The sequence below is a fragment of the Salvelinus alpinus genome, chromosome 11 (assembly GCF_045679555.1).
Source record: "Salvelinus alpinus chromosome 11, SLU_Salpinus.1, whole genome shotgun sequence".
Lineage (NCBI taxonomy): Eukaryota > Metazoa > Chordata > Actinopteri > Salmoniformes > Salmonidae > Salvelinus > Salvelinus alpinus.
In genome coordinates, this window is record NC_092096.1 from 31,283,415 (window position 1) to 31,308,439 (window position 25,025).

A 25,025-nucleotide genomic window follows, 5' to 3' on the forward strand; every position below is an offset into this window, starting at 1 on the left:
GTTGACGGTGATACTTATTGCCACACAGATTTCTACAGATGCTCTTTAATTACTAACATAAGATGATATTTGATGCTGCATAACATATGGTAACCTTGGGAGCCTTTGCGTGTATTATCACATTAAATCAAAGGAAGACAATCTACTGAGGGGGTAAGAAATGTAGTTGTCAACATGATCAAACGTATAACTGCAACCCTATGCTCCACACCTTCTCCATGACCTATCCTTTAAGCAGGTAAGAAAAAGACACTGACTTGTTTGATATAGAATGTGTAAGGTAAAAGTGTGAGACAGTATTTTATTTTCATGAGTCTTTAATGCAGCCCTGTTGTATCTCTAAAGCTAGAATCCTCCTTTGCTATGTCCATGTTTGGACTTAAAAACGTATGATATATACCCATTGATTCTTGAAGAATAGAACTTAGAAATGCTTTGTGAGCTTAGTTAGATTGTCGTACCCCATCAGAACACAAAATATAAGCTTGTTTTACTCCAATGTTTGTGAACTAAAACTGTATACCGTAGCCTCAAAACATGGTTAAAACTAGAACTTTGACATCAGCAATGGTCAGTCTTTGCGTCCATTCTCCATCCATGAATTTGAGAGTGGTTACATTTCTCCAGGCCCTTCCCTCAGATTTTTACCAAAAACAGAGGTGTGGTCCTTGCTTTGTTATTGTTTCAACAGTGGATTATAGCTTTAATGAACGCAGGAACATTTCCATGATATAGAGGGATAGTCATTAACATGGCTGTAGCTGAGGAACTACATAAAATAAAGCCACAGTCCATTATATAGAAGTATGGGGGTGAATAGGGCTGTTAGGGGGGGTGACTAATACAACACTAGTAGAATTCCATTACCGTAGATGGATGAATTACGTTTATGCCATGCATTCAAATTGACGAGGCTAAAGGTGCCGAATGCCATTAAACTGCTCTGATTTCATATTAAATGCTCAATACACCCTTAAAATACCTGTAAAGCCAGATGGCTAACCGTAGCAGCTACCGCAGACACTAAGGGAGGAAGTAATTTTATAGCACATTATTAGGAAGATAGGTGTCCGTTTGTGCCTTTGCACGACCGTGGACATGGTCGGTGTGTTGTCTGGTGTATTTGTAAAAATAAATCTTAAAAAACATTGACTTTGTTAAATAAAAACTGATTGTCAAAGTCCAGTAAAGTCTTTGATGTCTGCTTCTTTTGAACACTTTTCCACCAATACTTGATAGTCTCAGCAGATGGGCTTGTTATGCAAATGTATATTTGTATACCTCCACAATTCTTTATAGGAAACAGAGAGTGATTTGCTGGACGGTCCCTCTCTTTGGTCTGCTTCTTTCAAGGAGTTCTGATTTGGAGGTTTAATTATCTTCAAAAGGAGGAGCTTGGTTTTATTAAAACTCACAAATTATCCTCGGTAGCAAGAACAAGTGGTGTTAATCTACATTGAGGGTTTACCCTTTCCACAGGCTTATCTAACTCAAAGGTTCACTCAAAACTAATATGCTTGACATGGATACACACACACACACACACACACACACACACACACACGTGCACATGTAAGAACACATGCACAAACATGCTTGACTAAATTGTCATACGCCAAGCTAACTTATCACCTATCTAGTTGGTGGTATTTTTGAGATGTATGGTGGCATACTGTATTGAACAGACTTGAGCATGTCTAGTTTTGTGACAGTCCTTTACCCATGACATTGTAAGCCTGTAAATATACACACCCTGCTCTCCCTCCTCTCCTTGCTGCCATGCTGTCCTCTAAAGTCAGGGAGGAAATGAGAGGAAGAGGAGCACCCTGCTCTGGGGGGACATGCTGTACTTCAAACTCTGACATGGCTCTCACATTTACCCAGCCCCTCTCTCACATTGACATTGTGACATTTCTATCATAATATTCTGGGTAAGAGTATCCTGCATCTTTGGAATATTGGGCCAAGTGCCTTTGTTCAGCATTGATTCTCCCCAAAGACGTGGCATTGAAGTGATGGATGTAATGACGTGGCGTTATTCACAGTATGTATACCACATTAAGGTTATTTGTCAGCATAATGATGTGCATAAAGTGTTTTTATGCTACAGTGTTAATTTGTTTCTAGGTCACAACATGATCTGACTACCATGAGACAGATGATTTTCTCTGTTGTTGCCACTGTGATCAAAAGGATGCAACAGGACAGAAGGCGTCCTGATGAGCTCCCAGTCTCCGCACATCAACCACTTGATTTAAAAAGGAACGTTAGACTTTGAATGGCGCGGGGAAACAGCCATTCACAGCCAAATCCCATTAAGTCAAGTGAAATCTCAAAGCGCAGTTTGCTTTGAACAGTGGACATTACAAAAAATGTGCGGATCTAAAAAACACCAAGTGTGTGGAATCGTCCCCACGGACTCAACTGTAGAAAGAGAGAGGGCCATTATCAACTGAGAGGTCTTAAGATTTTCACTGCCCATCAGTTTACGGCTTCTCCACTTCGTGTCACCGACACTAAAGACAGATAGGCAGAGAGACGAGGCCTGATGTATCTTTTGACGTTTGTCTAGATGGACCTGTCAGTTCTGTGGCAGTTGAGTTGAATGCTGCCATTGGCAAGGACAATGGAAGCACAGACAACGGCGGCTGAACAGACAGATACATCTTTTGGTCCCAAAGGGAACGGCAAAACGAGTGATTTGATCAACGCAAATGACCCACAAAGAGATATCATGCTTTGAAATAAACTTTGGATCTCAGCCAATGTTCCCCTGGTTGAAAGTTTCCCTTTCCTTTGATCTGATCAGACTGAGGGGGAGGGGCAGATAAACAGCCCAGTGTCTTTGTAGAACAGGTGTCTGGGCTGTTTGATGTGGGTCAGATGGACCAGCCAGGTGCCAAAAATACGCCCAGCTGTCTTGAATAAAACATCTGACACACTGACTTCCTGACTGATGGCGGGACACACGGAAGCCGCCTCGGGACAAACAGGACAGGGACGGCTGCATCTTTCCATTCACCTCATTTCACAAGTTATTGAGAAACAAAATGTCCCACTGTATTTGGAAAATAGCAGGACAAGTAAGGAAACCACTCTTAAAAATGGTGTATACATACTATTGTTCTGAACAGAATAACTGTATGGTATAGTAGTACTATGTTAGGTACATGCCATGGCATAGAAAGTGGTCTGTGAGGAGCTGTCCGCTAGGCTGCTGCTGAAATCTGCTATACTGCAAGCTGGTGAACTAAGCAAATTGCCATTCTGTGTGTGTGTGTTTAACCCACAATTCTTAATAATCAGAGAGGACAGCACATCCTTAACTTGCAGAATTCAGACAAGATCAGAGAGTTCAGTATTCTGTCAGCCAAACCTTCCACGGACAAACATAATAATATGGTATTTAATACCTGTCACTGATGATGCTAGTGAGACATGTCAAAGGCACATGTGTCTCACAGTCACACATCCACACATCCACATATATACTGTAGGTTTGTGACTGTGTGGGGGCTGAGGTGTGAGGGAGAACAGATGATGCACTGGAGGAGTCATGTGGTTGGCACTGTTCTGTTAACGTCAGCCCCATCATTAAGTCCACACACCTCGGTGTCACCTCCCCACGGAGGCGTTCTGCCCTGTGGAGGACGTGCCTGTCAGCCAGGCAGAGAGGGAGGAAGAGGTGCTGGTGTGGTGTGAAACTAACACATGAGACCCTGATAGGGCTTGTGTCCAGGCTAGCTGAGCAGAACAGGGACTGGGTCCAGGGTCCCACATGGAATCTGGGGAAACATTGGGAGAGCACCCTGGAACTAGAGGTGCTATCTAGCTGGCATGAAAGGCCCAATACAGACTCAGCTTCAACCATCAACCCTGTACTAGCTAACACACCTAACCAATCATTCCTCCTCAACATTTAATGGTAAAAAGTTACAGAGTAAATAAATACACAAGATGAACCTGTTATGGCCTTTTATAGAGAGATAACAAAATTACATGGGATTTCACTGTTCTCTGTCTATGAATAGAAGTCAAATGTAGTTATGAATGGGGTGGCAGGTAGCCTAGTGGTTAGAGCGTTGGCCTTGTAACCGCAAGGTTGTAAGATCGAATCCCCAAGCTGACAAGGTAAAAATCTGTCATTCTGCTCATTTAGCTGCACATGTGAGAAATCTATGAGACACATTGGCATCGACTCAGTGTTTAAAACACTAGTTCACTGGCTGTATCAGATTACCAGAGCCACTACCCCCCTAAGCCCAAGTACAACTTCAAATAACGTTACCTGACAAACTGGGCTGACATTTGGTTAAATAATGTGGAGTAAATCGGAGGGATTTAAGAGAGCATTAGTGTGATTCACGAGGCTCAGTTATTGAACAGACCCCTGATGATCACTTCAGAGATTTCTGGTAGTTAGATGTCCTATGAAAATACATCCTGGTCTGATTCCTTTGATAGAAGCCAAGTAAAGTCATTGATCAAGGCAAAGGTAAGATCATTGTTCTGCAAACGGTGTCCCGGGGCCAAAGGACTCAGTGCATCTGGAACACAAACAATTTGTCAAATCAATGTCAAAGGATGTTTGCTGAAGCAGACCAACACCAGGCGCCGGGCGGAAACAATACTTTTGCATCCAGGGGCAACTATAATGGACAGGAAATGAATGGAGATAACCAAGACAGGACGATGTACGACCACGCACACACACATTCATTTTGTGAGTGTCCCGCAAGCTTAATGAATGGTAAATGTTGCCTATGGCTGTGTGTCTAGTGAAGAGCTGCATCTATTGAGAGTGTGAGAAAGATATATAGAGCGAAAGAGATGGAGATAAGGAGGGAGAGAGACAGAGAGAGAGGGGGGAGAAATAGAGGCAAACAAGGAAGTGATAGCAAGTGGATGAATAGTAAACAGAGAGTCACTCAGTGTACTGTGATCTGTGGCATGAGATGGAGTTGGCTGTTGAGTGTGTTTACTGTTCCGACACCGCGCAGGCAGGGGTCAATCAAGAGCCACCACTTTGCAACAGTGGATGACAGGAGAGAAGGGGATTTTTCTGTCCAATTCTGGGAACAAAGCAAACCACTTTGCTAACCTCCATTGCCAATACCACACACATCACAACAGTAAGCTCTGAGTTTAGTGTGTCCAAATACAGTTTAACAACATTGTTAGCTTGAGGATGACATATGATCAAATCTGAACGTCCCATCAAAGTTTCCTTCCTGTTTGACCAGTCAATGGTGAATTATTCATGAGGATTTTACACCATTTCTTCCACAGGTGATTCCGCATTTCACAAATCATTACCCCCCCCCACCCCCCCAGAAAAAGTATAAATATGTTGACTCAATGACATTGCCCCGAGACAAGAGCAAACACCAGGTTACAAAGGAAAAACTGACAGTTACAGGGTGTCTGTCACGCCCTGACCTTAGAGATCCTTTTTATGTCTCTATTTTGGTTTGGTCAGGGCGTGAGTTGGGGTGGGCATTCTATGTTTTGTGTTTCTATGATTTTCTATTTCTATGTTAAGGCCGGGTATGGTTCTCAATCAGGGACAGCTGTCTATCGTTGTCTCTGATTGGGAACCATACTTAGGTAGCTTTTTTCCCACCGTTCTTTGTGGGAAGTTGACTTTTGTTTAGGGCACACAGCCTGTAGCTTCACGGTTAGTTTTTGTAGTGTTTATTGTTTTGTTCTGCGTTTTTTCTATTAAATAAAGAAAATGTACGCTCACCACGCTGCACCTTGGTCCTCATCTTTCAACGGCCGTGACAGTGTCTTAATGCCCCCATGAAAAAATACTACTGAATTCCTTAACAAAGCCTATTTGTGCAGTAGTGATTATGTAGAGACTTGTAGGGATTGTGTAGTGAAGATGTATCTTATGCACAACTCAAGATACACAAGAAGAGTGTTGTAGTGTTCAGTAAGAAAACAGTAGTTTCCAGTAATAATCAGGTAGAGACTTGTACTACTCAACACTGAAGCCAGACTACACCGGCTTTTCATGACCACAGAAGAAGACAAAATAGGAAGAAGTTGGTTGTTGTCAGCTAGCTACTGTTTTTGACAATGCAATCATCTTCCATCCTTTGTCATCCTCTTTCATAGCCCTTATGCTGGCACCTTCTATAAGTTTTAACTTTCCTTTATGTTTTATGAATGCCTTCATGTCGTTGTTTAGCTGTTTATATAACTTTTTTACCACATTAAAAAGGTTGCTATCCAAAACGCTCATGTTTAGCCTAGCTGTTTGCTAGCCACATTGACATTTAATGTTTTATTTCACCTTTATTTAACCAGGAAGGCTAGTTGAGAACAAGTTCTCATTTACATCTGCGACCTGGCCAAGATAAAGCAAAGCAGTGCTACACAAACAACAACACAGAGTTACACATGGAATAAACAAACATACAGTCAATAATAAAATAGAAAGTATATTGTATGCAAATGAGGTATGATAAGGGAGATAAGGCAATAAATAGGCCATAGTGGCAAAATAATTACAATATACCAATTAAACACTGGAGTGATAGATGTGCAGAATATGAGTGTGCAAGTAGAGATACTGGGGTGCAAGGGAACAAGATAAATAAATAAATAACAGTATGGGGATGAGGTAGTTGGATGGGCTATTTACAGATGGGCTATGTACAAGTGCAGTGATCTGTGAGCTGCTCTGACAGCTGATGCTTAAAGTTAGTGAGGGAGAAATGAGTCTCCAGCTTCAGTGATTGTTGTAGATCGTTCCAGTCATTGGCAGCAGAGAACTGGAAGGAAAAGCAGCCAAAGGAGGAATTGGCTTTGGGGGTGACCAGTGAAATATACCTGCTGGAGCGCATGCTACGGTTTGGTGCTTCTATGGTGACCAGTGAGCTGAGATAAGGTGAGGCTTCACCTAGCAAAGACTTATAGATGACCATGAGCCAGTGGGTTTGACGACGAATATGTAGCCAGGGCCAGCCAATGAGAGCATACAGGTCGCAGTGGTGGGTAGTATATGGGGCTTTGGTGACAAAACGGATGGCACTGTGATAGACTGCATCCAATTTGCTGAATAGAGTGTTGGAGGCTATTTTGTAAATGACATCGCCGAAGTCAAGGATCGGTAGGATAGTCAGTTTTACGAGGGTATATTTGGCAGCATGAGTGAAGGATGCTTTGTTACGAAATAGGAAGCCGATTCTAGATTTCATTTTGGGTTGGAGATGAATAATGTGAGTCTGGAAGTAGAGTTTACAGTCTAACCAGACACCTAGGTATTTGTAGTTGTCCACAAATTCTAAGTCAGAACCGTCCAGAGTAGTGATGCTGGACGGGCGGGCAGGTGTGGGCAGCGATTGGTTGAAGAGCTTTTCAGTAGTGATCAGTAGTGACAACACTACACACACAAATGGCAGTAGTAATTCAATAGGGATTGAGTAGACATACAGCAGTAATGTGTAGGCATTACGTAGTAATTCCGTAGTGAACATGTGTAGGTTTTAAGTTGTAGATTCCAAAAAGCTCAGTAGTTACACAGTAGTCAAGTGCCTTGCAAAGGTATTCATCCCCCTTGGCGTTTTTCCTATTTTGTTGCATTACAATCTGTAATTTAAATGGATTTTATTTGGATTTCATGTAATGGACATACAAAAAATTGTCCCAAAAATTCAAAAAAAATGAAAATGTAAAAGTGGTGCGTGCATATGTATTCACCCCCTTTTCTATGAAGCCCCTAAAGAACATCTGGTGCAACCAATTACCTTCAGAAGTCACATAATTAGTTAAATAAAGTCCTGCGTGCAATCTAAGTGTCACATAATCTGTCACATGATCTCAGTATATATACACCTGTTCTGAAAGGCCCCAGAGTCTGCAACACCACTAAGCAAGGGGCACCACCAAGCAAGCGGCACCATGAAGAACAAGGAGCTCTCCAAACAGGTCAGGGACAAAGTTGTGGAGAAGTACAGATCAGGGTTGGGTTATAAAAAAATATCAGAAACTTTGAACATCCCACGGAGCACTATTAAATCCATTATTCAAAAATGGAAAGAATATGGCACCACAACAAACCTGCCAAGGGAGAGCCGCCAACCAAAACTCGCGGACCAGGCAAGGAGGGCATTAATCAGAGAGACAATAAAGAGACCAAAGATAACCTTGAAAGAGCTGCAAAGCTCCACAGCGGAGATTGGAGTATCTGTCCATAGGACCGCTTTAAGCCGTACACTCCACAGAGCTAGGCTTTACGGAAGACTGGCCAGAAAAAAGCCATTGCTTAAAGAACAAAAGAAGCAAAAACATTTGGTGTTCGCCAAAAGGCATGTGGGAGTATGTCTTCCCCAAACATATGGAAGAAGATACTCTGGTCAGATGAGACTAAAACGGTGCTTTTTGGCCATCAAGGAAAACGTTATGTCTGGCACAAACTCAACACCTCTCATCACCCCGAGAACCTCATCCCCACAGTGAAGCATGGTGGTGGCAGCATCATGTTGTGGGGATGTTTTTCATCGGCAGGGACTGAGAAACAAATTATACAAACCCCCCCAAAATCTATTTAATTCCAGGTTGTAAGGCAACAAAATAGAAAAAATGCCAAGGGGGTGAATACTTTCTCAAGCCACTGGATCTAGTGATTTGAATTGTAAATATGTAGTGTTCACCTGTAGTGAAACGTACCAATGTATCACTCATTACTACAAAAATGACGACTGGTGTACTAGACATCACACTAGTAATCAAGTAGTAAAACTAGCAGGTTTTGTGTAGCTCTTGTGAAGTAGTGATGAGTAGTAATTCAGTACTACTTTTTCATGAGGGTGTAGAAGCTTGGCAGAGGCATTGGCACAGGTGTAAGGTCTTGGTGCTCCGCGTGAGTTGCAGACGGCTGGTGAAATGGGGTGCTAATTCAGGGTTAGTACGGCTTCATTGTAACTCACAGAAACGGCATTCAGCACCATTCAAATGTAGCATACACACTCCACTCTTCCATCTTTCTCCAGAAATAGCTCCTGCCTCCCACGACATTTGAGCTCAGTTCCAATCTCCTTTATCCATGTTCCAATAATGGCATAATTGAATATTTACATATGAACAGATGCAGATGACATCACGTCACGAGAGTCAGTCTGTCGGTGGCCACTGATTCATCAAAAGGGGCCGTCACATTTCAGGTTGCAGCAGTATCTAGAGGCAGTGAACCTCACTGCAGCCATCTCTCCATCATCTGAAAAGGCAAATGAACCACTCTGCTTGAGTTATTATAAAGAGTGAACGACTTCAGCCTATATGGGTGGGAATACTAATGTGCAAATGAACCTCACATCTTTAAGAGCCTCTAATCCACTACAGTCATTCACGTACACCTTCTAGCAATGAACCCATGTGTGTTAATGGACTGGATGCCTTTATGAATTCACAAAGCTTGAGTGACTGGTGCAGATCCACTGACCTTTCTTGTTTTATCCGCATGCTGTACAGGTCTGTGAATGCTGCACAAACACAGCCGTGTTTAGTCACCGTCTGGAGGGTCGTGACTGTCTGTGCTTGGTTGTACCCCACGGCCCCCTGGGGGTTCTTATCAGGGTTGGGCGGCCACACGGGGAGGCTGGGTTGCCGGGTTATTGATTGAAGATTCTTGGAATATGTGAGTGTGGCCCCTGAGGGCCGGAGGGACTAAGCACGGTGGGTGAGAGCTCTGACATTGAGGCCGTCCTTGCCTCCTGCCGGCCACTAAATAGAAACAGTTTTAAAAATCCTCTATGTAGCTAGGACCCGTGGTGTTTAGTGGCTACTGTTGGCAGGCGTACAAGTTCCTGCTCTTTCATTTTCAAGAATATCTGGTGTTTTTTATTTGTCTGCTGTTCTTTTGTGAGTACAACGTGAGTAAATACATCTATTCTAGTGCAGTAGCCCTTTACACTCGTACCCATATACAGGTTGAAAATTGCATATTTGGGCACTAATAAGCATCTAAATTGGAACATAATGTCAGAGTTCTGGCTCTGCGATTCAGAGCTCTAAATGGGTTTTGACTGACAGACGTTCTGAAGTTGAACCACCCCTCCCGCTAATCGGGCAACTTTTGCACATTTTTTGTTGTCCAAGTGAGGGAAATGCTGTAAATTAAGAGGACTCAATGTATATATTTTGAAAGATGAGACGTTGAGGATTATAAAAAATACTGCATTATAATAAGTACTGCTTTAATGTCACACAAGCAAGCCAAACACCCGTGAGTCCAAATGTGCACGTCACATATCCAAATCATAAAACTCATGTCAAATAGAGTTTCATCATTTATGGTCACTATGTTTGATGTACAGTTACAAGATGACATGGCATCATACCCTGAACAGAATGAGCCTATGTTTGTCTACTGTGAAGTACATTTGCGGCACGCACCTGAATGCACACATGACTCCTTTCTATGTGCACAAAAATGACGCTCTGTTTCTCTGAATTGCCTTGTGAAAACCTAACACTGTAAGATCATATTTTATAACTTAGCTAGTCATGTTGGCAATAGAACAAGCCTTCAACTCATGCCCACCTGACTCAGATTGAGATTTATAATGGACCGGTTTTTGTGTGATGACGGGGATGCGGGGTTGTGTTCCAAACAAAACAACTACAAGTGTGCTTGCTGTAGTTCCTAAATGGCACAACTAGGAGAGCTAAAAAAAAGCACCTTATAGTTCAAGACTTTTCTTTTGGTCATAAAGTGCATTGAAATTGCTTAGTAACCGTGCACACTTTGGAGAGGTTTGTGGCCACTTGGAAACCTTTGTCATTCTTTTGTCTTACATTATGTTGCACCTACAACACATTCTTATCATGTTACTGAATGTATCCAGAGTATTTTCAGATTTCATTATCACCAAATGCAGTGAAAAGTAGAGTAAATGTAAAATGCACATAAAACAGTGTATTGTTTGGATTAACCTTTGGTCACCTTTTGTCTAATAACTTCCCCATTCTCTCCAAACTGTTTCCTTTCAATTGCTACCATGGTTATGCATATACTTGTCATACTTCTTCAATGTAGCCCTATCCATACAGGCCAATTCCCATGTGTGTAAAGGGGTAACACAAAATGCCTGTTCAATAAAACATTGTTTTTATATTGACAGAATGTAAGGAAATCATGAATGACATTGATGCAACAACACTGATGCTGATGAGGAACATGAGAAGACCATTTCGACATATGATTGGTTACCCGAGCAGTCTGTTTTCTCTCAAGGCAGGACTATTTCTATGGATCGATTTATAATCCTTAAATTAAGGTGAACAGACCACAGCATAGCCAACAGTGGGCTAAGCAGAATGACTTGGAGGTGAACAAGTCCAATCCTTCTCCATCGGCTCCTTCGGCTTCTGTGCTGCCCTAGGGTGGGGCACACTAACCAATCAGTGTGTTCTGTGCTGCCCTAGGGTGGGGCACACTAACCAATCAGAGTGTGCTGTGCTGCCCTAGGGTGGGGCACACTAACCAATCAGAGTGTGCTGTCCAGCCCTAGGGTGGGGCACACTAACCAATCAGTGTGTTCTGTGCTGCCCTAGGGTGGGGCACACTAACCAATCAGTGTGTTCTGTGCTGCCCTAGGGTGGGGCACACTAACCAATCAGAGTGTGCTGTGCTGCCCTAGGGTGGGGCACACTAACCAATCAGTGTGTTCTGTGCTGCCCTAGGGTGGGGCACACTAACCAATCAGTTTGTTCTGTGCTGCCCTAGGGTGGGGCACACTAACCAATCAGTGTGTTCTGTGCTGCCCTAGGGTGGGGCACACTAACCAATCAGTGTGTTCTGTGCTGCCCTAGGGTGGGGCACACTAACTAATCAGAGTGTTCTGTGCTGCCCTAGGGTGGGGCACACTAACTAATCAGAGTGTTCTGTGCTGTCATAGGTGTCAGATAAGACAAAAAGACAGTAGACATGAGTCAAACGGACTTAGTCAGCAAGAGACTGGAATAAATGCTCTTTCAAATAACATCAAATGCTCGGAATGCTCTTTTTGCATTGAATGCTACATTAATTATGAAAGGGTTCAACTCAAATATCTTGTCATAAGATAGTAAGGTACTGTATGAATCTGATTTCTGCAAAGATAATATTAACAGGTGAATATCAGAGAAATGTGTCACATCTTTTTTTTTTATATCTTACAAAGAGCACACAAAGACCATATAAAGGAAATCTGACAGAAGCTGAAAAAATGATCTAAGGTTCACTTGTTGGAGTTAACAAAGCCCTTTGAATAATTCAATGTATTACTGTATTAGCATAGTATAAGCTAGTTTTAGCATGCACCTCTTGAAAGCACTGCTACAGTGGTGTGTGCAAGGTTGATTAGTTTAACCCATTTACACTTTAACATCATTTACTGAGCAACATCTGTAACAATGCTGCATGTTCCACATGCATCTGGACTGGGGTGAAACACCTTGATTGTTTCCCACATTAGCATAATTGTCATTGATGCCAGCAGCCTCAAAGTTTGTTGTACAATGCACAATGCATGCATAATCAATGTTTCTTAGTGACTGAGTATGTTTCTGAGGTGAAAACATGAGGAAATCTGCCATTATCATATCTCTGCTATCATCCACCATATCTCAGGTGAGATCTATATCATCCTGCACCAATTGGCATATAATATGCAATTAAAATAAAACGCCAGGAAAAAAAGGAATTGACGTGAATAGAATGGTTTGGCACCTAAGGTTCTTGGTTCCCAGTAGCAAATGGGAAGAGTATAGGCTATCAACAGGGGAAGGAAATGGGTGTTACGCATGCTCCACGCCCCAGAAGACGGTTGTTGCCCATCCATATAGTCCATCTTGTAGCAGAAATTTGCTGTTGGTTGTGCTAGGTGTTGCTAGGTGTTGGCCCCATGCTGGGGAGACCTAGCTGATGGACAAGGTCAGACGAGACCCAGCTGAGATCTATCTAAAAGCCTTCCCACCTCCTGTCCTGGACACACACTCCCATCCTCATCTCACTGCCCATTACAATCAATCAAACCGCAAGCCAGGGGGAAATTGCACACCCAATTTACGCCCACAACTGTTTGTTATCTACGGCTGCCTCACTTTTGTAGTGGTGGAACAATGACGACAAACCCCCTGAGTGGGGTCCTCTGTGCGCTGAGCAAACAGCTATTTGTTGAGATTGCTTTGGTGGTGTTGTATGAGGCCGAGCGATGCTAGCAGAGCCTTGCTCGGGGTTTGATATACCTTCAGTTCAGAGGGGACATGGCCACAGGAAGTCTATATACTGTAGGAGGGAGTTATATTTTTGCCCCAGATCTTATCTTCCTTCATTTTCTTTCTCCTCAAGAGTATTCATCTGACTGTAGAGTGAAGTAAAAATCAATGGCGAGAGCAGTGGCGAGAGTTAGAACCTCGGCTGGATATCTATCACCGTACATATGGGAGGGGACAGCCATGTTTCATTAGAAATTCAAGGCCAATCTGTGCAGGGGGATGGAAGGCAGGATGTCAAGGTAATGAGTTCATTTAGGAGATAAGGAACGGCTAATGTATGCGCTGAGATTTCCCCACCAGCAACAATATGGAATCTCCAGCCACCGCCCACTGAAGAGAGGAGAAAATGGCCTCTATTAATGCTGCAATATGGGATTTCATCAAAGTCGTTCAATAGCTGCCAAATGTGATAAAAATGGCCAAATATGCAAATGTTCTACATTCTCTACATTTATTCAATAGAAAACGTTAAATATTATGCTTCAAGCTGTGCAATACAAAAGTCCCAAGGTTTAATAGAGAAGAATATTATCTGTTACTACACTCCAGACTTCAGACTAGACACAGAGCTAGTATTACAGTTTAGCAAATTTAACCAGATGCATGGCTATTATCCCCAACGGGGCGAGTTGCCCTCTTGGCGCTGTGGTAATAAGTGTTGTTTTCTGTCTGACTGGGTGGACATGTTTTGGGGAGGCCTCCTCTATCTGGCTCTAAAGAAGCCTGGCTCTCTCTCTCGTTAAGATACATCCCACTGGACACAGACGTCAATTCAACGTCTATTCCACGTTGGTTCCACATAATTTCATTGAAATGACGTGAAAACAACGTTGATTCAACCGGTGTGTGCCCAGTGGGATGTGCCGTTCCGTAAGCATGCCTACTCATTTGTATTGTCCTTCAGGGGATCCCCAAATCCGTCAGACTGTTCCATTGATGGAGGGAGGGGAGACCAATCAAACAAAATATGAAACTAGGCTAGTTGTCGCTATTTTTCACTTTTTTTTATTTTTCATTCTGAGAGCAGCAGAGGCAGAGCTATGGGCTTATTTTTGCTATGTTATTATTATAGCAATTGACACACGCTTAGCTCGCGGGCAATTTCATCTTTCAGCCGCAAGAGAGAAAAATTGAAGAGCCATGACTGGGGGTGTAATGTAAAGGCAGCACCCTGAAAGACAGTGGACTGGAAGAGGGAGAGGCTCATTTTACAGATTAGGGAGATAACTAGATGGAGCACGTTGTGACTTGTAACAGGGAACTGCTTGTGTTCATATACAGCGCTCACAAGGGAGGAAGAGGGAGGGGTGAGGGAGGAAGAGGCGGCAAGACAACCCACGGCAGGCGGGATACTTGGTTGCCATGGTGACAAACAAGGATGTTTGTATCAGAGGCTAATCTCGTCAGGCGGCCATGAAAGCCACACACACCTTCCACCGGCAGTAAGAGAGAATCACCGGAGCTCGACACTGGCTATTCATTCCAAAGAGAGGGGGGGGGGGGTGAAACAGGTGTGGGAAAGGTATACCTTTTCTTATCACTCGGCATTCCTCCTCAATCAGGGTCGAGTCGAGCCGTGACCAGAAGGGGGGTTCCATTCTAATATGAGACGGGCTGGGGCTGCCATTGGTCTAGCAGCTCTAATGTTTACTACCGCCTTGCTCTTCGGAAGGGAGGGACACTAGCATCCACATACCAGATTTCACTGTTTACTACACATTATGGCCACACTGACTGTATTTGTAGATTCAATAACAGCAGGATATCACATTTCATTCATCCTTAGTAAATGATCAACAAGGATCAACAATGACCTTGGCTGGTAGTAAAACAATAGAGGAATGTTATTGGCTAGTGTGGGATTCATCCAACCAAATCTCCTCCTACCGAGTCACATCAGGGCGGAGGGAGGTCAAGAGCCAGACATTAAATACACTGTTTATAATCAATGTTAGGGGTATAGGATGTATGGGCAAAAAAGACCGTCCATACTCACATGTACTGATGTCATTCGTTTCTACTAGGCTAATCAGGTTAGTATGGCAACAAAAACTCAACGAAGGATGTTTTCTGACATGGATGCAGCAGTAAGACATTGATTGTAATTGCTTTTATGTCTTGGTGGTGGCGCTGTGTCTTGTACATTGCTGTCTGTCCTGTCCTTTATGACTCATGCATCTTCCAAGGGCACCAGAGGCACTCGCTGTTGTTGTTGCTGTGCAATAGCTCAGAGGCCAATCTCTTGGAAGTAGTTTCTCTCATTTCGAAGCTGTCATGCTGGCCCTATTTGAGGGATTTCAACAGAGGGACAGGAGATAAGTAACCGAATGCGCTTTTATAGTAAAATGCAATATAACAACATAAAGCAGCTCTTCAATAACCCGCAACGTGGATCTTCTGTACTCAGACTAGGATGCTTTGTCCAAATAGATACTGTATTAAGAAGCTATTTAGTCTAGCTGTCATTTCTTTTCACCCTAAATGTAATATAACGGCATGAGCCAATTTCCCGATCCTCTTTTTATTGTTAACCTTATAAAGCAGTGAAAGGGGGTTTTCTCTGTGGTCATGGCTCTGATGAATGAGGATTCACATTATGACTCACCACCACAGTGCCCACCGAAACAAGTCTCCACTTTCTGAAGAGACTGTCCAAACCATGTTAGCCAAAAACCATTGTACAACTCAAACAGTCATTACAGATACTAGACATAGTGAAATGAAACAGCATCCTCTGTTGTATTAGCTTTTTTTAATCAACTCATTGCATGCTGACCACAGATGCATGTTGGGATGCCACGGAGTGGCTGAGTGTGAGCATTTTAAGAAAGTGGGAGAGGGGAGAAGAGGGGAGGTAAATAGAATTCCTTTGAATGCTGCTCCTGTTCCTTATTGCATTCATAAAACAGTCAAAATGTCCTCCAACCCACCTCTGTGGCTCGGCTTTGTAATTATTAATATGCTCAGAAGCCTGGCGTTGAGCTTTTCTACTCCAGGGCTGGTCTCTCTGAGAAGTTCTGCCCATACAGATGGTATTAAACTCTAATAACTTGTCTCCGCACCACCTTCAGGGTAGCAACAACAAAATGCAGCTGGGTATTAGATGCGTTTCACTTGGCTCTGTAAAAATCTGGATATTAAAAAATTGTAGAAAGCGAAAAGCAATATCCTCTTAAAGGGATTTTGAAATTACAGCTTTGAGGTGGTAGTACAGTAAGTTTGTTGGCTGACAATTAATATAATTTTTTTGGCCCACCATGTTCTACTTCTCCCCTGTTTATACACCTCCCATCCCTTATAAATGACAATACTTATCTTTGATGTGGCCATAAACTAAAGGCTGCTTGAACAGGTGAAGACGTGTCGGAAGTTCAAATGTCCGGCTGAATGGCTTGACAAAAAAGGAATTTGTACTCTTACACTCTTAGAAAAAAGGGTTCCAAAAATGTTCTTCGGGCTGTCCTCATAGATTAACCCTTTTTGGTTCCAGGTAGAAATCCTTTTGGGTTACATGTAGAACCCTTTGTGGAAAGGGTTCTACATGGAACCCAAAAAGGTTCTACCTGGAACCAAAAAGGGTTAATCTATGGATTCTAGATAGCACCTACTATGCTATCGCTCTTCCATACTTACAGTTGAAGTCGGAAGTTTACATACACTTAGGTTGGTGTCATTAAAACTCTTAACTCGTTTTTCAACCACTCCACAAATTTCTTGTTAACAAACTATAGTTTTGGCAAGGCGGTTAGGACATCTACTTTGTGCATAACACTAGTAATTCTTCCAACAATTGTTTACAGACAGATTATTTCACTTATCATTCACTGTATACACAATTCCAGTGGGTCAGAAGTTTACATACACTAAGTTGACTGTGCCTTTAAACAGCTTGGAAACATCTAGAAAATTATGTCATGGCTTTAGAAGATTCTGATAGGCTAATTGACATAATTTGAGTCAATTGGTGGTGTACCTGTGGATGCATTTCAAGGCCTACCTTCAAACTCAGTACCTCTTTGCTTGACATCATGGCAAAATCAAAAGAAATCAGCCAAGACCTCAGAAAAAAATTGTAGACCTCCACAAGTCTGGTTCATCCTTGGGAGCAATTTCCAAATCCCTGAAGGTACCACGTTCATCTGTACAAACAATAGTACGCAATGATAAACACCATGGGACCACGCAGCCATCGTACCGCTCAGGAAGGAGACGCGTTCTGTCTCCTAGAGACAAATGTACTTTGATGCAAAAAGTGCAAATCAATCCCAGAACAACAGCAAAGGACCTTGTGAAGATGCTGGAGGAAACATGTACAAAAGTATCTATATCCACAGTTAAACAAGTCCTATATTGACATAACCTGAAAGGCCGATCAGCAAGGAAGAAGTCACTGCTCCAAAACCGCTATAAGAAAAGCCAGACTACAGTTTGCAATTGCACATGGGGACAAAGATCGTACTTTTTGGAGAAATATCCTCTGGTCTGATAAAACAAAAATAGAACTGTTTGGCCATATTGACCATCGTTATGTTTGGAGGAAAAAGGGGGAGGCTTGCAAGCCGAAGAACACCATCACAACCGTGAAGCACGGGGGTGGCAGCATCATGTTGTGGGGGTCCTTTGCTGCAGGAGGGACTGGTGCACTTCACAAAATAGATGGCATTATGAGGAAGAAAAATTATGTGGATATATTGAAGCAACATCTCAAGACATCAGTCAGGAAGTTAAAGCTTGCTCGCAAATGGGTCTTCCAAATGGACAATGACCCCAAGCATACTTCCAAAGTTGTGGCAAAATGGCTTAAGGACAACAAAGTCAAGGTATTGGTATGGCCATCACAAAGCCCTGACCTCAATCCTATAGAAAATGTGTGGGCAGAACTGAAAAAGCGTGTGCGAGCAAGGTGGCCTACAAACCTGACTCAGATACACCAGCTCTGTCAGGAGGATTGGGCCAAAATTCACCCAACTTATTGTGGGAAGCTTGTGGAAGGCTACCCAAAATGTTTGACCCAAGTTAAACAATTTAAAGGCAATGCTACCAAATACTAATTGAGTGTATGTAAACTTCTGACCCACTGGGAATGTGATGAAAGAAATAAAAGCTGAAATAAATCATTCTCTCCACTATTATTCTGACATTTCACATTCTTAAAATATAGTGGTGATCCTAACTGGCCTAAGACAGGGAATTTTTACTCTGATTAAATGTCAAGGATTTTGAAAAACTGAGTTTAAATGTATTTGGCTAAGGTGTATGTAAACGTCCGACTTCAACTGTATCTCATTTGCCAGTTAGTTTGATTTCCCCTCAATAAAAAAAGATTGCATGCAGGATGATGAAATGTTGGTGTTCATTAGTTTTGACTACTGTGAATCCATTCAATTGTTTTGAATTGTCACTTCATGCGCTTCTTCATTCCATTGTTGCGGCTCAAATAGGAAACAGACATATCCAATATAGACGGTGCACTTCTACAGGCCTCATTAAACACACTGTTTCCAGCCTGTGTACTGTCATTGGGTCCACAGGACTAACTGCAAATTGTTTTCAGCACAGCGCACTCTGTAAATATGAATAGAAATGTTGGACAACAACATTTGTAGGCTAAACAGATTGAGCCTCGTTAAAAAGAGCTGTTTGTTTTTATGTCTTGCTATTGCACCAATGACAATGGCCTGAAAAACTTCCACATGAAGGGAAGGATCTTAACCCTCACCCAGTTGAGTTCAGTGTCAGTGAGTCACTTTCAAACTCCTCACAATATCCTTTGTACATACAGTACATTCAGGGTCTGAGACAGAACTGGAGCAATACCACAAAACAAAGATGTCCATGCCTCTTATCCACCCTTTCTCTATGCATCAGCAGTGCCAGCGATTGCATTGTCAGGAAATGTTGAGTGTGGTGTGCACTGGGTCTGTATTCTAGTAAAGGCCTCATTGATCATGTAATCTCTGTCTTATCTCCCCAGGTCTAACAGAGATCAAGGAGCCCTGAGTCCCGTAGACCTTGTTAAATACTGAGCCTTGTATCAGGATTTAGCCTTAAACCAGCCTAATTAGACTATCAGAGCCAGGCATTATAACAGAGTAATACCACAGTACCAAGCCCAGCAAAGCCAGAAGTAAGCCATCACAAACAAAATAGAGGAGATCGATAGGCTAGAATTCAATGCTAACAAATAGTGTTTCAAAGTGCAACAAACCATTTAAGTTTCATGCTCACCAGCGAGCCAGTTGTTTGAATGTGGATCTTACATCACATTGGTTGACTGTGGGCATACTGTACTGAATGTAGCACCATTCAGTACAGCTAGTCCAACAATCCTTCCTTGCCTGAAACCAACTCTCAACATGCCATTGAGTCATGAAGGCAATATCTCATTGTTCACTATGTACTATGTTCACTCTCTCCCCTGCAACAAACTATTTTAAACAGCAATGTTCTAGTGGTGGTGGTAGTCAAATACATTACTGATACAAATGTATTGGTATTCAATGCTTAGCTATAAACTATATACACACAAAAGAATGTGAATGTGGATTGGCAGTAGAATGGCCTAACTGAAGAGCTCAGTGACTTTCAACGTGGCACCTTCATAGGATGCCACCTTTCCAACAAGTTAGTTTGTCAAATTTCTGCTCTTCTAGAGCTGCCCTGGTCAACTGTAAGTGCTGTTATTGTGAAGTGGAAACGTCTAGGAGGAGGAACGGCTCAGCCAAGAAGTGGAAGACCACACAAGCTCACAGAACGGGAGCACCGAGTGCTGAAGCGCATAGTGCATAGAAATCGTCTGTCCTCGGTTGCAACAATCACTACCGAGTTCAAAACTGTCTCTGGAATATCACCACAAGAAGTGTTCGTCGGGAGCTTCATGAAATGGGTTTTCCATGGCCGAGCAGCCGCACACATGCCAAAGATCACCATGCGCAATGCCAAGCGTCGGCTTGACTGGTGTAAAGCTTGTCGCTGTTGGACTCTGAAGCAGTGGAAACGCGTTCTCTGGAGTGATGAATCACGCTTCCCCATCTGGCAGTCTGACAGACTAATCTGGGTTTGGCAGATGCCATGAGAACGCTACCTGCCCCAATGCAGAGTTTCAACAGTAAAGTTTGGTGGAGGAGGAATAATGGTGGGGCTGTGTTTCATGGTTAGTTTCAGTGAAGGGAAATCTTAACTTTTAGACGATTCTGTGCTTCCAACTTTGTGGGAACAGTTTGAGGAAGGCCCTTTCCTGTTTCAGCATGACAATGCCCCCGTGCTCAAATCGAAGTTCATACAGAAATGGTTTGTCGAGATTGGTGTGGAAGAAGTTGACTGGCCTGCACAGAGCCCTGACCTTCTGATGAATTGGAAAGCTGACTGTGAGCCAGGCCTAATCGCCCAACATCTGTGCCCAACCTCACTAATGCTCTTGTGGCTGAATGGAAGCCGCCTTTATTTTGTGGCCGGCGTTGAGGGCTCAGTACGGGTGGCACTGTACTATCCCCCGTTAGAAACGATAGTGGATGCAAGTCCATGCAGAGATGTTCCAGCATCTAGCGGAAAGCCTTCCCAGAAGAGTGGAGGCTGTTATAGCAGCAAAGGGGGGACCAACTCTATATTAAGGCCCTTAATTTTGGAATGAGATGTTTGACGAGCAGGTGTCCACATACTTTTGGTCATGTAGTGTATTTCATGAGAGTTGGCCCTATGGCAAGGTTACAGGTGCTAGCAGTGAGATTATATTGATTGGTTGTTGATTGAAGCCTTCTTTAAAGGATCTCAGAGGGGAAAGGTCAGGGAGGGTAGCTGGCCCAAGAGCTAAACAGGAGCAGAGAAAACCACAGACAGGAGCGTTCTCTTTGATCTGTCCAGGGGCTATCACACCACCCTCACTGAGCCCCGTTGTCTGTTTGAATTAGAGGTGTGAGAAATGCAACTGAATTCATGCCTTGGAAATAAGATGATAAAACATATCAAAGGCATTTTTCCAATAGTAGTCACTATCTGGACCAGGTAAAAAACAACATTTGGACAGTATAGAATTCTGTTCCCCATACAGTACATACACTGTTGCACAAGATATGTCATCCCTATTCTCCCACTCTCCTCCACTGTGAATCTGATCTTGGGACGACTTGCTGCCTGAACACAACATGATTTATCCGGCTACACTACACATCCCTGGGGGCCTCTTGCCCTCGTGATGTATCTGGCCCATGCAGAATGGTTAGCCAACTACAACCTGCTCTGTGATCATCTGTCTTTGTCATTGGTTTGGATGTGAAAAGGTGCTCTATGATTCTTCACACTCAAGGAATCTAAAATGCATTGCTTTTTATAGGTGGCTATAAAAGCTTTTTTAGATGAAAATAACAGCCCATTCCACCTCTCAGACAGACACACTCAGACACCGTCATATCTGTACAGGGCCGGCTGTACAGTGGCCCCACCTCTTGACAGCTGAGAGAAAAATATATGTTTTAAAGTGAATTTCTGCAATTCTACAAATTTTGCCATGGGGTGGAGAGAACAGTTTTTAGTTTTAAAGCTACTGTAATTTCATGCAATTCGACACATTTTGCCATGACTTACTGCTCATGTCGCTTATGCCTGGAGCCAGTTCTGTATCTGTACCATCTAGCCAGCAGACGTGAGTGTTTCTGAGGCTACTGTGAAGTTGCTTTTGCCTTTGACATGGACAACCGAATCAGCTGCAGAGAGTGAAAGGTGAGCGGGACGTCAGGTCTTGATATTGGAAGCATTCCTCATTGGCCAACGCCGAGACACAGGCCACTTCATGAGCATGTCATTGATAGGTGCACTTCCTTTCAGAGCAACCTGCTGCCAAACGGCCGCACAATGTCGAATCATAATAGAGACTATTTTTAACCGCCTGTTTTGCTCCGACAACAGCGCCCTCCCCCTCCTCCCTCTCACCTCCTCTTCCCCCTTCTCCTCCTCAATCCCCGGCTCTCATTAACAACAGTTGTTTAAAGTACAGCGCTCTGAGCAAACACCAAGTCATCCTGCCAGCCGGCCTTTATGACCCAGAAGCCTGGGGTTTTGAAAAGGCAAACCCAAAATAACCAGGGCTGAAACAAAAGGTTAGGGCTGGTTGCATCAGGCTCGGGGCAGCAGCCTCCTAGTCCTCATTATTGGCGATTTAACGAGGATGATAAAACATGATGCTACATCCGGCGACAGAGGGGATGCTTGAATTATTTAAGGTCAACATCTGCCCCTCCCTCTCTGGTTGGGTTGTTGTTGCTCTCACGAACATTGTCTTGTTAGTGTTTCTCGAGGCCTTATTGGATTACTGGCCTAATTGGCCTTATTGTGGCGGCAGGTAGCAAAGCGTTGGGCCTGTAACCGAAAGGTTGCTGGTTCAAATCCCAGAGCAGACTAGGTGAAACAAATCTGTCAATGTGCCCTTGAGCAAGGCACTTAACCATAATTGCTCCTGTAAATCGATCTGGATTAGAGTGTCTGCTAAATGACTCAAATATAAATGTAAATGGATGGAAAAACCATGTCACACAGATCTACCACAACAGTGTTTCCTGTATTCCCATATGACCGATGAATGACAGAAGTATTCTCTGCCTGTTGTGTTTCAATAAGTCATCACAATAACACAGTGCACATGGCGTCCACCAGCTAGAGACCAGCCCCATCTTCCCCTATCACATCTGATTCAGTTAGTGGTTATGAAACGAAGCGTCTGCAAAGCTCTCCCAGACAGTATGTAAACAACAAGCTGCTGTCTGGAGAAATGAGCTGGGGAGGTAATTGTGATTTGGGAGAGGTGGAAGGGTGGGTGGAGGGAGGGAGGGAGGGAGAGTTGCTTCCCTTCTCGCTGCTATCACCTGGCAACAGTTTGACATGGGCACCTCCCGGCTAATATATTCACAGCGACCGAGGGAGGCTGGGGCTGAGAGGCTCAATTGCATGAGCCCAGGGCTACAGCTGAGCAAACCCGCTCGGTAGTCTCTCTCGGGTGGACTCTCATAGCAACGGGCTTATCCATACCACCTGAGATACGAGGTAATAATGGGCGGGTGGGGAAACAGGCGACCTGTGCCCATGCCTTGTTTGTCAGAGAGAGAGCAACAGTACAATAACTAGGGATATGCTTGACATGTTTCACACTGGGCTTAGTGCATGGGGATATCACAGTACCTGTGTTCACTGTGGCAAAGGCCCCATGTTAGTGGACCTGACGCCACCTGAGAGTGGTGATAAGAAGCTATCCTATTGGGGGTTTCCAACAATCACGACAATGACAGATGTTTGCAGCTCGAGGTCTCGCAGCGGCTTTTCAATCTTATCAACAGCGATAGACTGCTGTGCACAGAAGATACTGAATGTATATGATGTTTATCCCACACACCTGTGCAGAAACAGGAAGCAGCACAACTAAGTGGTTAAAGGATTGAGAGCGACGTCTGGCTCCCTATTCCAAATGTCATTATAGCTCTTTTCCAAATCAATAGTGTGCTCCGTTCCTCCCTAAGCAAGTCATGCCAAAGATAAACCCGTCACGTGACGGATGGAGGAGGAAAAGACGGAGCCACAGCCGGGCCATTTTATCTGATGGTGAGAGGGATTAGCTTCCCCAGGATGAAAGCAGCTGCTCGTCTTCCGCCCCCTTCCCTCCTCCTCATCCCTCCATCCATCCACCCAGACATCAACACAGTGGTCTCTGTTTCCCAACAAGAGCCGTGCCTCCAGCTACCCACCTCTCTGCTTATATCACCTCATCTCAACCTGTACACACTGCCATCTCCTAATAACCACGGCAACACCTCGCCCCCTGGGGCGCAGCCACGCAGAAATGGGCGCCAAAAATGGTGCCACGGCAAAAGGGTGGGAGTTGTCAGAGAGTTCCCATGCCCCTCTCCCTCCACTCCTCTTCTCAATATCAATCAGATAGCAATCACACTCACCCAAACAAACACAGCCCCTCCCTCACCTCCACGCTACTCATCCCCATAACTTTTGCGGTACCCCAGAGAGGGAATGTCTCATTTTACCTGGCACAGCATGCTGTCAGCTCCCGATCTGTCCGTCCGGATGTGGAGAAGATCTCATCTGGAGGGAACGAGGGAGTCTCTGGGAGAGAGAGAGAGAGAGAGAGAGAGAGAGAGAGAGAGAGAGAGGAGGAGTCTCAGACAAGAGGAGAGGAGGAGGAGAGCAGAGAGGAGCCTCCTGCTGCTAATGCTGATGCTGTCACCGTCTGCCGCCTTTATTTTGTGGCCAGAGTTGAGGGAGCAGTACGGGTGGCGCTCTATTATCCCCCGTTAGAAATGACAGTGGATGCCCCGAGCGCTGGGCTGAGAGAGAGAGAGAGAGAGAGAGAGAGAGAGAGAGAGAGAGAGAGAGAGAGAGAGAGAGAGAGAGAGAGAGAGAGAGAGAGAGAGAGAGAGAGAGAGAGAGAGAGAGAGAGAGAGAGAGAGAGAGAGAGAGAGAGAGAGAGAGAGAGAGAGAGAGAGAGAGAGAGAGAGAGAGAGAGAGAGAGAGAGAGAGAGAGAGAGAGAGAGAGAGAGAGAGAGAGAGAGAGAGAGAGAGAGAGAGAGAGAGAGAGAGGAGGTGGAGAAAGAGAGAGAAGAGAGAGACTGGGCTGTTTAAGCGAGACGTCGTCACGCGGCAGTTCCTTCGGAATCCCTCAAGTGAGAGGGGCGCTACATCACAGAGTCCTTGGCTGTGATTGGTTGAGCCGAGGGGAGATGCTAGGGACGGGGGATCTGTCGTGCTCTGCTCTGGCGCTG

The 25,025-nt window shown here is 43.9% G+C and overlaps 1 protein-coding gene across 2 annotated transcripts in view; it reads right to left on the minus strand.

Moving 5' to 3' along the window:
• The window catches only part of LOC139533941 (synaptotagmin-1-like), a 214,524-nt gene extending 189,955 nt beyond the window's left edge, over positions 1–24,569 (minus strand). For both annotated transcript variants that reach the window (XM_071332471.1, XM_071332469.1), the window contains exon 1: positions 24,291–24,569. The gene's annotated coding sequence lies outside the window, so the exon portion shown is untranslated. The remainder of the gene's footprint in view (positions 1–24,290) is intronic.
• Between the last annotated feature and the right edge of the window lie 456 nt (positions 24,570–25,025).